Source organism: Erpetoichthys calabaricus, chromosome 7 (assembly GCF_900747795.2).
Source record: "Erpetoichthys calabaricus chromosome 7, fErpCal1.3, whole genome shotgun sequence".
NCBI lineage: Eukaryota > Metazoa > Chordata > Cladistia > Polypteriformes > Polypteridae > Erpetoichthys > Erpetoichthys calabaricus.
In genome coordinates, this window is record NC_041400.2 from 156,000,559 (window position 1) to 156,015,324 (window position 14,766).

Genomic DNA, 14,766 nt, shown 5'->3' on the forward strand with positions numbered 1-14,766 from the left:
GACACAGCCACTACAGTAGATGCTTTTTGCATTTCATACGAATGTACCTAAAAACATTCCGGTTGTTAGGTTCCCAACTTGGCCATATTGCCAGTTTTCAATCTGTTTAATTCAGTTTTGCAGCACTATATATTCAACACTATATATTCATGCATTCTCCATTTATCAAAGTAAATAGCAGAAATTTTCTTTTAGAATATCTGCATTTGATACATTTTGCTATTTGTGTAAAATATGACACAATTTTTTCTAAAATGAGCTTCTCAATGTGCTATTTAATTCTAATGTCTTGGGATCTACTTCTAATTACCCAAAATCTACAATAAGCTAGGAATATCTAAAACAGAAAATTGGGAATTAAAATACTGTACATTACCTTTCTGAAATAGCAAAACAAGAATTCCTTTTACACAATTTCTGGTGGGTTGTTTGTCTGTTTGTTTGATCACTAATCACGCAAAAACAACCCAAAAACTTTTCAGAAAATTTTGCAATGTTCGTTGCTATTGGTCCAAATTAAAATATTGTCTGTGAGTTATATCAGGGAGAGGAGATGCAATGGAGGTGTTGCAACCCAAAAAACAACTCTACAATGCCCATCTGAAAGCAGGAGAGTGTTGGGACTAATGGAAGGATACCATTATCAATGCACACAAAACTTTGTACCAGCCAAAATGGGATCTCATCTAAAACAATGGGTACAGCATTTTCTCAATTAATTTGAATAACAATTTCATTGTCTTGCTGAATTACACCTTTTGTCTAAGAGCATGGCATTTTTTGTCATTGTAGGTTGTGTTTAGAGTGTTAAACATTCAAAAGACAGCTTTTCTAAGTTTTTTTTCATCCAGACCCTTTTCTGAGAAATATATGGGTCCAAAAGTGGTATATGGTGTTGCAAAACACTTAAGAAGCAATGTTTTTTTCTTTCAACCCTCCCAAAAACTCTTAAAACTCAAAAACATACACCCTTGAAACTGTATGCAAAGGGGAACTCGGTTGTTTCATTATCTATTATTTTATTGTGTTATATTACACATAGCCAATAGAATGAAATTTAGCCTACTGGTCAAAGACAGTGGTGACCAGGGGCCTCATGCATAACATCGTGCATAGAATTCACACTAAAACATGGCGTACAGACAAAAGCAGAAATGTGTGTAGGCACAAAAAAATCCAGATGCATAAATCTGTGTGTACACCAGCTTCCACTTTCTTCCACTCCATAAATCCCGGTCAGTGTGAAAAGTAACGCTCGTGCATGCACCTGTCACTCTACCCGACTTTAATGTAGCACATTAAATGCTTCATATTAAGTGTTCCCCAACCCTTGTTAATCGCTATGTGCTTCTTAAACAGACTTCCTCTTGCACTTAGAGGAGCCGAAGGCAGCGATCGCCACATAGAATATATTCACTTCATGATATTACTGCTCTCTATACATTTAGAATGCTAAGATAAATATTTGATATTATTTTCATGATGAAATGCATTAAAGCATGCATTAAACATGTGGGGGCACGGTGGTGTGGAGAATGCACTGCTGCCTGGCAGCAAGGGGGTCCCAGGTGTTCCCTGCCTTGAGTTTGCATGTTTTTCTGGTGGGTTTACTTGGTGTGTTTCCGTTTTCTTTCAAAGTTCTGTAGGGTGTGGGGTTTTGTTATGCTAAATTGACCCTAGTGTATGTGTGTGTTCGTATTCACCCTGCGATGAGCCGGCGCCCTGTTCAGGAATTGTTCATGCCTCACGCACGATGCTTGCTGGGATGGGCACAGCCCGTAATGGATGGCATAATTAAACATGTATGATGAAAATTTTTCAAAGTTTCTTAAAAGTTCCGAACACTATGTCCTATGTTTATAGCTAGTTTTACTTTTACAAAGTCATTTATCATGTGGCGATTGGTTATGTGGAGATAAAAGAAGGAAAGATAGGAACTGGGGGTTTGGTATGTTTGACAGAGACAGCACTCCTGCAATAAATATAGCCCGCTCAGAAGAACATCCAATGAATTAGGTGTTTGTGTCTCCAACCACCAGCTCACAAACCCAACATTTAACAATATTTTAGTTAAACCAGGGCAATATCCATTCATACATCCAGCTTTTTGGAGCCTTGTCACACCTGCCATAAAGCTTCTCTGCACTGACCGTACGCCTGGGGACCCCTCACAGTGAGGGAGCAGCACTACTGCCACGCTACCATGCCCCCACACGTTTAATACATGCTTTAATGCATTTCATCATGAAAATGATATTAGATATTTATCTTAGTATTCTAAATGTCCAGAGAGCAGTAATATCATGAAGTGAATTTATTCTGTGTGGTGATCGCTGCCTGTGGCTCCTCTCAGTGCAAGAGGAAGTCCGTTTAACAAGCACGTTGAAATTAGCATGGGTCAGGGACACTTAATACAAAGCATTTAATGTGCTGCATTAGTTATGATGGGGTTTGAGAAAATCTAGTAAATTAAACATTGATTTTAAGATGAAGTTTACGACATGGCAAAGTTAAACAAGAGAGAGAAAAAACAAGGGTTTAAAATAGAAATGTCGAGATTAATGTGGAAATGTCGACTTTAATCTTGACATAAACTGTGAGAATAAAGTGGAAATATCAAGAACAAGGTGGAAATGTTGACTTTAATGTCGACATAAACGGCGAGATTAAAGTGGAAATGTTGAGAATAAAGTCAACATGTCAATTTTTTTCTTGACATACACTTTTATTCACTGAGTCCGTATTTTTTTTCTTCTCCATGGCCCTATTATGCTTCCTTATGGAAGTGACGTGCTGCTCTTGATAAGTTTTTTGTTTTTTTAGCTTTGAAAGTATTCATTTTATTTCTAACAGACAACTGTCCATCAGTATCCAAATGAGGAACTTTCAGTCTACTTTGCTTAAGTGGAGAGCTTCCATCTGCACATTGTTTATGTTCACATATTTCATTGACAGTGAACATGTATGGCTTATATTTGAGGACTGTTAAATTTACAAATAACACAACTGTAGTTCTGTTTAGATTGAAAAAAAATATATATTGTGTTTCCTTTACTAAGAATAATTTTTAAAAGGTGTGGCATTTTTGATGTATTGAAATAAAAAGGAGGTTTTGTTTTCAGGTTACAGATCAATAATTGTTCAGATTAATGTGTGGTCTTTACTGCCATATGTGTGGAAGATGATACACATATTTCTTAATTCAGTATAATGGCTCAATATGTTTTAAATTACCCACAGAAAGAAAAAACTGAGACATTCGAATGTATATTCTGATTACCTTGTGTTTAGAAAGTTCTCCCTACAGGAAATGTTTTTTATTTTCCAAGCAACGTTTATTTGTAATCAAATAAATCAGAAGTATTTATATATTTATTGATAGTCTCTTGAAAAAAGAAAGAATTGACATTGCACAGATAATGCACAGAAATAGAGAGGAAGTTGTCTTGACAGAGACTTGCAGAGCTGTTTATATTGTTTTCCATTTAATATGAATTATGTTTTCTTACCTGGTGATTAACTCCACAAAGCTAATATCACCAGACATTAAAAGGACTGTGAGTATATACATTGCCTAGCTAAGCTACACTGATATAGATTATGGAGGCTAGAAGAACAGAATATGTCAGAATAGAAAAAAAGGAGCTGTGTATCTTTTTATTGTCAGTAATTCAAACTAAAGGCTTTTAACTCAGACCCTTCATCCATCCATCCATCCATTTTCCAACCCGCTGAATCCGAACACAGGGTCACGGGGGTCTGCTGGAGCCAATCCCAGCCAACACAGGGCACAAGGCAGGAAACAATCCTGGGCAGGGTGCCAACCCACCGCAGGACACACACAAACACACTCACACACCAAGCACACACTAGGGCCAATTTAGAATCACCAATCCACCTAACCTGCATGTCTTTGGACTGTGGGAGGAAACCGGAGCGCCCGGAGGAAACCCACGCAGACACGGGGAGAACATGCAAACTCCACGCAGGGTGGACCCGGGAAGCGAACCCGGGTCTCCTAACTGCGAGGCAGCAGCGCTACCACTGCGCCACCGTGCCGCCCCAGACCCTTCATAGTTATATTAAAACTTCAAATGTAAGAGGAATAGAAACATAATTTAACAATGTAATGTTACAAATTTTGGGCAAATCATTTCATGGAAATTGTTGGCAAATAATCAAAAATGTATTTATTATACTGAGTTGATTGTCAAAAAAAAGAGCAAAAAAGATACACTGTGGACTTCCAGTTTATTGGAATTTGGCTATATTCCAATGTTTTCCTCAGCCACTTGAAATTTCTTTGGAAACTGAAAAAGTCAACAGAAGTCTATGAGTATGCTCAGAGAAATTCTTTCAGGGTATTTTATTCTCACCTGTAGAAACAAAAGAGAAATGTCTAAGTTGCAATGCCACCTCCAAATCCTTCCTCAGTGTCCACTCTAAATCAGTCCCTGTAAGGCTTGATTCAGCCTCCTCCATATGATGTAGCCCCCTTCACTGCTTTCTTGTAGGAATTGGAGCAATTCTGATGCGAGGTTGTAGACCATAGAAAAAGTATCTGCAGTAGTGCGGTAGTTCCATACAAGAAACCCTGTAGGTCCAAGAACAACCTGTAATCCTGGTGTTGTCCACCTTGTGGCCTGACATTTACTTGGTAAATTCCTGAACTAGTAGATAATACTTCCCCTGTATTATAGCCCATTTGAAGGCCAGGGAACTCTTAAAAGCTGCAAATCTTGTTTTTCTGTCCAGCAGATTCAAGCTCAAATACTTTATGAGATGTTCCTCTCCTTTGATGCCCTTGCTCAACACTTCTACCAGTCCTGCCCTGGAGGTGTCAGTCAGAAGAATAAAAAGAGAGGAAAAATTGGGGGTTGCCAGTAAAAGCACGGCAGTTAGGGCTCTCTTTAAGTCATTAAATAATACTGTATGTCTACTTCAGAAGACTATACCACAGTGTTTTGCTCTTTCTTGTATTAAGTCAGCCAGAGAACTGTCTCTTTCAGAAAAAAAATCCTTGTAGATTCCTGTATGTTACTCTTACCCGGCCCATTACATACCCAAGAGTTTTAGCCTCTAATGTGGTAATGTGTAGACCTACCGTTTCCAGGAAGATCAAGACAGCTACTAGGTGGCATAAGTATACAATCCAGGTGCTGGAAAACATGATGACATCATATACTGTATGTAGGTGGCAGTATAGGTGTTGTGGGGGCTGAGCAGATGTTGGAAGGTCCCATGAAGCACTAAATGTTTCATGTGTGTTTCAGAAAATTACTGTGCCTATTCTCTCATTTAAACAGTACTTGTTTGGTATAATGTGGAAATCTCCACACAAAGCCTGTTGACTCCCAGTATGTCATGTCCAAATGAACTGAAGTTCCACACCAGACTTGTTATGATCCTGCCACCTCAAAGCTCAAAAAATGGATGCAGGCCTCAAAAACAAACAAACACCAGCCTGGCTCTCACCACGGGCTTATGTCAAAAGACCTGACCTCATCTTCTCAAAGAGCCTGGCCCCATAGTCAAGAGGCAGGCTTAAGGCCTGCATGGGCCCAACACTGGAGCAAAGGCTTTTAAAGTCAAATTACTCACAAAAGGGAGAAGAGAAAAACCACAAAAAAAAAACCCTGCTGGTCCAAAAATAAAATTAAGCTTCTTTAAAAGAGTAATCCTAAGAAACCCCAAAACAAATTCATAATGATGAAGTTATCAATAAATAAAATATTACTCATAACATACAACATAATAAGGAACCAAATGAAAAATTAGTAATATTTAAAAAATTATATTTGTGTTTAAATTCCATTTTTGTGTCTTTTTCATTAATTTTAAATTATTGAATTATTGTTATTGTTTCTTTTAACATTGTTATTTATTGTTATTCTTTAAATAATTATGTATTTTTGTCAGCTTTGTTAATTGTTTATTTCCTATGTGTGAATCATTGTTCTGCCATGTCCGTTGTGCTTTGTGGGTGGTTCCCAAATAGTTGGGTCCACATGTCAAACTCTGTTGAGGGAATGCTTCCAGCCCCATCAGATCTCATGGAATCTGCAGTCCCTCTGTGGGACATTGCATGTGCTGGTGGTTGGTGAGTTTTTCCTTGTTTTTATATTGCTGTTTCTCTGTTGATTTACTGACTTTTTGACTCTTTTGCTATTGTTTTTGGAATTCTGATTTCTGGATAATATTTTGGGACTTGTTTGCTTAGGATTGTCTTGTTGGCCAATACTTTTTGCTCTTTTGAGCTTTTTATGAAATTTTTATTTATTAAAAAAGCCTTCTTTTATAAACCTTCTTTTTTGTTATGCTCTAAACAAACCGAAGGCTGTTGTTTTTCCTCTCCTACTTTGTATTTTGATTATTTCTGGGACTGTTGGGATATTTTGGAACATTTTGAAGACACAGTACCATTTGGCCAGGTGGAGGCTGAAGCCAGCCCCACTAGTAGTCACTTGAGTTACTGGAAAGTGAACTTTTTTTCTGGGCAGGCTTGGCTGGATGCTGACCTGTTTTAGACTATAATTTATATGCCTCCTTCATTGTTGTGTTGTGGGAATCATCCATCCATCCATTATCCAACCCGCTATATCCCAACCACAGGGTCACGAGGGTCTGCTGGAGCCAATCCCAGCCAACACAGGGCGCAAGGCAGGAAACAAACCCCGGGCAAGGCGCCAGCCCACCGCAGTGTGGGAATCATAACAGTTTAAAATGTAAGAAATACATTTAAAGAATAGAAAACACACTTGTGCCAGGGAGTCTTTGCCTGGTGCTAATGTCAGCATGTCTGATGTAGATACCAGAGGTGCATTTATGGATGCATTTACCTGGCCTGCCAGAAAATCAGCCCACATCATCACACCCTTAGACTTTTCTTTCCTGATCAAGTGCACATGCTGCCGAGACTGCAGGTGTTTCAAATTGCCATTCAGCAGTTTTACTGGGTTCTAATAGTACATGAATTGGTGGTGTCTTGCCTCATTTTTATCCAGCCTTATCCATCAGGAAAGGAAGCAGGCTTGTGAGCCCCATCTGGTGGAGGCCAGTGGTAATCTAAGGCTGTTTGCTCAAATATCAGTACATACACTTCAATATCATTGAACACCTTGTGTGGCAAAAGCATTTCATCTGGTTTTACCTTCTATTTTCTCAATATTGCTCGACTTCTTTGCGCTCTGCAGAGTCACTTCTGCTAGCATTCCTAGCATTCAGTTGGCTCATAAGTTGTATCTGGAGTTGCTACATCTGCTTGAACATGTGCCCTAGGGTTTTCACAGTTGTCTTCTGGGATCAGATATTGTTGTGATGTCCTGTAGACTATGCTACAGTTAAAGAGAAGAAAAAAGACCTGTGTTAACGTCTGGTAAGAACAAGAAAATGAATTGTGGGTGGCTCCTTGATGAGGTCACGCTGGTGGTGGGCTGTCTTCAAGGGTGGTCGAGACTGATGAACATTTGAGATTTTTGGGGCAATCTACCTTAGAGGTCAGAAGAATTGGAGTTTGCAGAAGGTCAGATACATTTTCAAGGAATTTTTTTTAGATCTTTTTATTCCCAAACATCAAAACAAAGGATACGCAGCTGTGCTGCAACCTCTGAAATCTTCTCTGGTGTTCCCTTTAAACAGGTCCTGGTAAGACTCGTGTCAGCCACCTACATGTGACAATTAAGACAGTTAGGCTATTTTTAACATTATTACCAGGATCAGAAAGGTTTCTTCTTAATGCAAATCACTTTTTAGTAGTCACTGTGTTTGTATGTATGCTTACTGTGTGAATTAAATCTCTTAAAAGTAGCCATTCTTATGACATTATGTAAATTGAGTAGTGTATATTGAAATGTGTTCAGTAAGATTATATACATGGAAAAAATAAATTCATATGCATTGTTAATTCAAAAAAGAAAATAATCAGTTTACGCAGAAAAAATAATTTAAAAAAAATCCCAATTTTTTTTTGTTTTAGGAGCAAACAGATGACTTACCAGTAAGTGACACATTTTAAAACAATAACTAATTTTTTTTAAATTATTTTTCTGCCCTCCCTGTCCATCTGATCTTATCATTAGACTCATCTTTAGAGACTTTAAAACCAATTCTATATATAAGAACTTTACTTTTCTGTTATTTATGTATCTCTTTTTGTAAATTATGCTACTTAGCCATTATTATTCTTATCTAATTTAAATTTGTTTTTCTTTGCTTGTAACTGTTTCTTTGACATCTTATGAAGCACTTTGAGTTACATCCTGTGTGTGAAAATGTACTATAGAAATAAATGTTGTTGTTGTCATGAGAGAATTAAAATGTGAGAATGGAGAAAACAAATAATATCAAAACCACCACCAAATCATTAGGGTAAGCCCAATCTTTTCAAGAAAAGTAGACTGTCCAAAAATATTTTACATTTTTTGTTAATGGCAAAATTGACATGATAATTTTTTAAACATTTAAACACATATAGTTGCTAACAATACAGGGAATTTTTTTATTCTGTACTTAATATTAAAAATATACCTTTTTATACGACTAGGTCAGGCAACCTCACTAAGACAGAAAGCACTGCCATATTACATCCTCCTAACATATTACAGCATGACATTTAAAAAAGTGATTAGAAACATGAAGAAACTAGACTAAAAGTATATGCATGGCTCATCATTCAAAGGAATCTTCAAATTACAGTACATTAAGCAAAGTCAATAGAGCAGACACATCATGTATGACAACTGTTTGAAACAACAGTCAGTTCAGAGGTCAGCAATACATTTCAGTAACTGTGTAGTTTAGTTCTTTACAAAGAAAAGTAAGGATGCCCTCTTGTGATGAAAACTGAATTTAGCACTGGTACGTCCACAAGGTAGACTGAGAGAGTACTAACCTATCAGTCTAATGATGTGAAAAGTTGCTATTGTGGTTATATAAATTTAAGTATGAGGCAAACACAAAGGAGAAGGGTGATAGCTACTATTGTTTAATTGCATGTAAACATATTCAAAGCGTTTCTTAATATATTAAGGAATTATGTGATAAGTCATTAATAAATAATTGTTTGCATTCAAACATTGAAAAGATGGCCTCCTCATTCACAGGCAAATAGTAATGAAGGATGTCAGGAATGGAATTAAGTAATTAATGGAGAATGAAAATACTGGAAGGTGATGGAGTACTGCTGTGGTAAAAGAGAAAGGAGCAAGTAAAGTAACATTGGGGAAAACAGTCGCAGTTCAGAAGAATTAGAAAAAGTAAAGGTGGTTCATGGAGCAGAAAAGAAAGTAGATGTGGAATGTGACAAAAGGCTTTAGGATTGAATCCTACAACAAATTCGTTTATTGATTTCAGATATACTGGAAATAACATTAGTCTCTGATTAAGCCAATGGTGGCAATGAAACATTTGTTTTACAAGACCCAATTCACCATATGTTACAAAAGAACAGTTGCAAGGTCAGATTATTTTAGATCATTTAAGTCAAAGAAGACAGCCATTTCTTTTATGTGTGTTGTCATGTGATTCATAAGACGCTTATGTTTACTTTTACACCAGCTATCAAGGTGACACAATGCCCTGCTAACAACTGCACCACCTTGACTCAAACAGTAAAAGACACAGATGAACGATAACCAAAAGAAAAATACAACAAATGCAAAAGTCTAACATGATAAGTCTAAGACGTAAGTCTAATCATGTTCCTTTGATGATGATTCCTGGTAGGAGTCGAAAGCTTAGGCATGAAAAACTAAAATATGTGATTCATTGTCTCCCTTTGTGAATTTTTACCTAAAATATATATAGTATATAGCACAAATATATATAGTATATCATCGACAACCTTCGAAGCACTAATTGGCTGTGCTGTGAAGCACTAGTATGGAAATTGCTCGTTTCAAATGGCATGTTTTTCTTTTGTTTCCAATTTACCTGTACAGATGCTTTGCACTTTTTTCTTCCATCAAGACAAAAGATAGTAATAAATCTTTCTTTTTTATTATCACAGGGTCTCACGTGTTTACTGACTGTGGGAGCAGGAGAGCTCCCTTAAGGTTTGTTTTGACTGCCGCCATGCAGTGTGCTAATTATGCATGTATTCGGGCCTACACCAGCTGAAACGTTTTGATGAATTTTGCTAGTCAATAGTGTTAAAGAACAATATGAAGAAACCAGCAGTATTTAGCCTTGATTTAAACTCCTCAGTCTCTCCAATATTGACAGTTGAGAAAAATATTAGATTAATAACCATTTTATGTATTAATTGTCAAAAAAATATATAGCACCATTCATCTATTTTCTTTTTCAAAACAACAATGATTTGGACGACATGTAGATGATAGCCTGACAACATGATAATTAACCAATCTCTGTAGTATGTCTTTAGACTGTGCAAGGACACCCATGCAAACATAGGGAGAATGTGCAAACTCTATGAAGAAGTCACCCTAAACAGGGACTGTAGCAGGGTCCAAATGCTATAAAGTCACACATTATGCCCCCTAGTATATAAAGCTGCAGGTCAAACAGAAAACTATTTTAGCAAGAGATTTAAAACAGTTTGTAATCCAAACACTGCAGAAATATAATTATCAGATGTATTTTGTGTTCCATCTTTTATCAAATGCCTATTACATTTAATTACCATTTGCACAGAATAAAAAAAAAGAAAATTTAGAGTAGTACAGCTTAATTTATTTATCAAGTACTTTCCAGTTTCCAGTAGTTAATTGTAAACAATATTGCTTGTATATAGAAATGCACAATATGTTTTAAATAAATATTTGTTAAAACAGTACCTTACATAGTGAGAACTCTCTAAAAGTAGTCTTCAATGTATTGAGGATTAGACTACTAGATGAATGCTTGAATACTTTGTATGTCCAGTATATAATAGCAGTAATGTCTTAATTAGACATAATGGCATGTGCCTTTAAAATATTCTCTCATTTGTATTCAGCACTAGAAAATGTAAATTGCTCTCTCTTTCGAAGCAAGATTGTTTTAATGTGGTCCTTTTTCCATTTTCAGTGACATTCCCACTGCTGCATAAAATTTCCCAATAGTATAGTTTTGCCAGAAAACAAGCCCCCAGCAAAAAGAAACATGGATTTTTATTAATTCTGTTTGTGGGTCACAGAGAAGGTGAATCTACTCAAATGCAGAGCCATAACTCTATAAAAATGAAATCTTGCATCTGGTCTGTGCACTTGTGCTTGACATATCTACTTTGAACAAAGCATCAAGTCATGAAAACATGTTGTCAGTTAATATTTTTCTGCTTACCATTTGAGAAATAAATAGAAACATATACACTTCATGTACATATTCATGGCTAAGTGCTGTATTACACCACCCTTGATAACATATCAAAATAAATAACAACTAACCAGAACATTTGAGACAGATTTGTCTAATCTCTTTAAATCAAATAATCTGAGCTTTTAGCATCCTTTTGCATATTCAGTTTTATTTCCTCTATAGGTTTCTGCCATTTCCGACAGATTTTTACTGCTGAAATGCTTCTTTTTTAACACTGGTTTTAGTAGCCTTGTACCATCAATCATGGCTTAGCCTGTTAGATGGAACACAGATCACACACTGATGCAGTAAGGGCCAAATCAAACAAGGCAGCAACTCCGGAATACTCTTGCCTTTTTCATTTATTTATTCTGAAAATATAATATAATATAATATAATATAATATAATATAATATAATATAATATAATATAATATAATATAATATGGAATAAAGGCTGACAAACATCACTCAACAGCGTATCTGTCAATCTTTGGTCCCAATCACACACTCAGGCCAGTGTTATGCATTGTGCTACCACTCTGAAGCTATATTATATTATATTATATTATATTATATTATATTATATTATATTATATTATAATTTCTGCTCTGTAGTTCATAGGGTTTGTGATTAACTGTTGTCCCATCCTGGACTAGTTCCTACCTTGTGTGTGGTGGCCATGATAACTTTCAGCTCCCTGCATCCCTGAGATGGATTAAGAAGTTTAAGAATGATACATTATGTAAATTTGAGCTGATATATACATTGGCTTCCTGATGCAATGGTTAGTGTCAGCTGTAGCACTGGAGAGCAAGTTTGTGAGGTGATGACATGTTTTCTTTATGTCCATGGGTTTCCTCTAAGTATTTCATATTTATTTCACTGTGATCAATGATAGCTTTTTTACAAAAATAAAATGACTTATTATTGAGTTACTGTTTATTTTTTGAGTGGTGGATGCTGAAAAACATGAAGCAGAAATCAAAAACTAAGACAAGCTGGGGTCAATTTATCATAATAAGGAAAAACAGGAATAGTAGTCAAGAGAGTGCTAAGCGTGTTATTCTTTTGCATGATATAATCTTTCCTTTACATTGGATAAAGGTCAGACAGGAATTACTTCACTGTACTCTGTATACAAGACATTAAGGATCATATAAAACTATAAAGTTTGTCACATAAAACCAACTGGCGAATGCTGCATGACATCATCTAGGATGATAAGGCATACCAGACATTAATTAATTTATTGATTGATTGATTGATTGATTAAAAAAAAGTATTAATGACAAGTTATCATTAATAATAGGCTATCTTTAAAAACCCAGAAGAGAATATATATCCAAAAAAATACCTAAATAATCTTAAAACACTGACATGACATTTTCCCCCCTCCTGTCAGGCAGATTCTGGACACATCTCTCCAAGTTGCAAGTGAGCTTCAAATTAAAATGACTCGGAATGGCAAGTGAATGAAAGTTCTTAAAGGAAACTCAGGATCACTCTTCAGTTCTGTAGCTGTTCCACTGAACCAAGCACTGAACAGTTTATTCTCTATATTGAGAGTCTTAAATACATTCCACTTCATGTTTTGCAGAGATATCAACAGTTTTTATTAAAAGAAGAGAACAATGAAGTGATGAACTACTAAAATTAACATGTTTTAGGTTAGAGACATAAAAAGATGGGTAAATAGATACATGGACAGCCAGTTTATAAGTAACTAGTTCAATCTTTCACAGTCTTGTTTAATCTGATAAATCAAAGACCTGGCATCCAAGATGAAACCCATATCTAAAGATTTCACATTGATTCTTTGTCTGAAATAATTAGCACAGTAACATTTATAATGTCAGCCAGTATAAGATGTCATTTTACTCTGGATTTTTTCACATCCTCATATCCTTTAGCTCATATTGAATGTTTCTTACCAATACATTGACTTAACAAAAATCTGTTCCTCCTTGTGTGAGTTATAGACAGCAGGAAGTTATTAAATGACATACACACACTAAAATGAAAAATACCATATGGAAGAAGAGTAATAAATATTATAGCAATAGACTATTAGTCTTGAGGCAAAAGGCTAAAGTTAGTTTTGCTGTTGAAATAAACATTAACTTATCCATAAAAACAAGAGATAACCTATACTCTGTGATCAAACAAGATCAAGAGTTGAAATCCTTAAAAGCAGTATTTTCCATAATATACTACAAATATTGGCTAATGCAGAGGCTGACGGTAGCCTTAATAGTGCAACATTTGCCTTTGAAAACTGATCTAATACTGCCTATTATTGTAGTGTATTTTTATGATGGAGATAAATCTACAAAAATATGTACCCAAGGTTTTTCTGTGGAGTGCATGCATCCAGCTAGACAACAAATTGCTGATTTCCATCAGTTACACTATAAATATAACAGGCCTTAAAATATCTCTGCCTAATGTCTGCATGTAAAGTAATGACTTTGAATTTCTAAATGGTGAAACAGTTTATAATCATGACCACAAAACCAAATTTTTGATCCAAGTACCAGGTAGAAATCCATGGAGTGGTACCCTTCCTTATTTCATTTTATGATATATGTTAAAGCGAAGCTTTTACTTATTTCTTCTACAAAGAGGTCACAAACCCATCTCGCTGAAGCTAGAAAGGCATTTACTTCTTACTTTGAGTCAAATTAATAGATCTTCAGCATGAGAGGTTTACCAGACCTTTCTGTATAAAGAGCAAAATCAAAGTTCCTAAAAAAATTAACTGTTGCAAAATAATATTAGTGTCGTCATGATTGTTTGAGTTTTTTGCACATTTTTAATGGAGTGAAATATTTATGTTATTTTTATTTTGATCATGTATATTGCCATTTTGAATATTTAATAGGAACAGCCATTTTGTTGCCCTTTATCAATGACATTCCCATATTGTTTATGGTTTTTGAGGTAGTTGCCAGTCACATGACATGGAAGACGCATGATGTATTATGCCATCAGGTCACACTTATAAAACCACCCAGACTACTGATTGTTCATTTGAAAATAATCACAGCAAGTATCAGTGATGTAATTCTACATCAAAAAGATATTTAGGATATTCTTCCAAGTACGGTTTATAAATTACAAATATTTTCAAACAACAAAGACTCCGCAGGCTTTGTTTTTAACTTTAATTATCAGTGATTGAAAGCAATGGTAAAATTATATGAATGAGGACAACGGCATACTGAATATTGTAATCCTCAGAACTAGATGGAATGGTGGAGGTATGAAAAATGTTGTGAATGTGTTGGGAAAAGATGTGGATAAATCAGGGCAATAGAGAAAAATTATGAAAAATAATTAGCTTAGTTAAAATAATTAAAATATATAAAAAATAGACTCTATACACAATCTAATATCAAAGCTATTAGGATGTCAATGGGCTGAATGAAAGGTTCTTTTTTTAGTTGTAGGGCTGAAATGATGAAA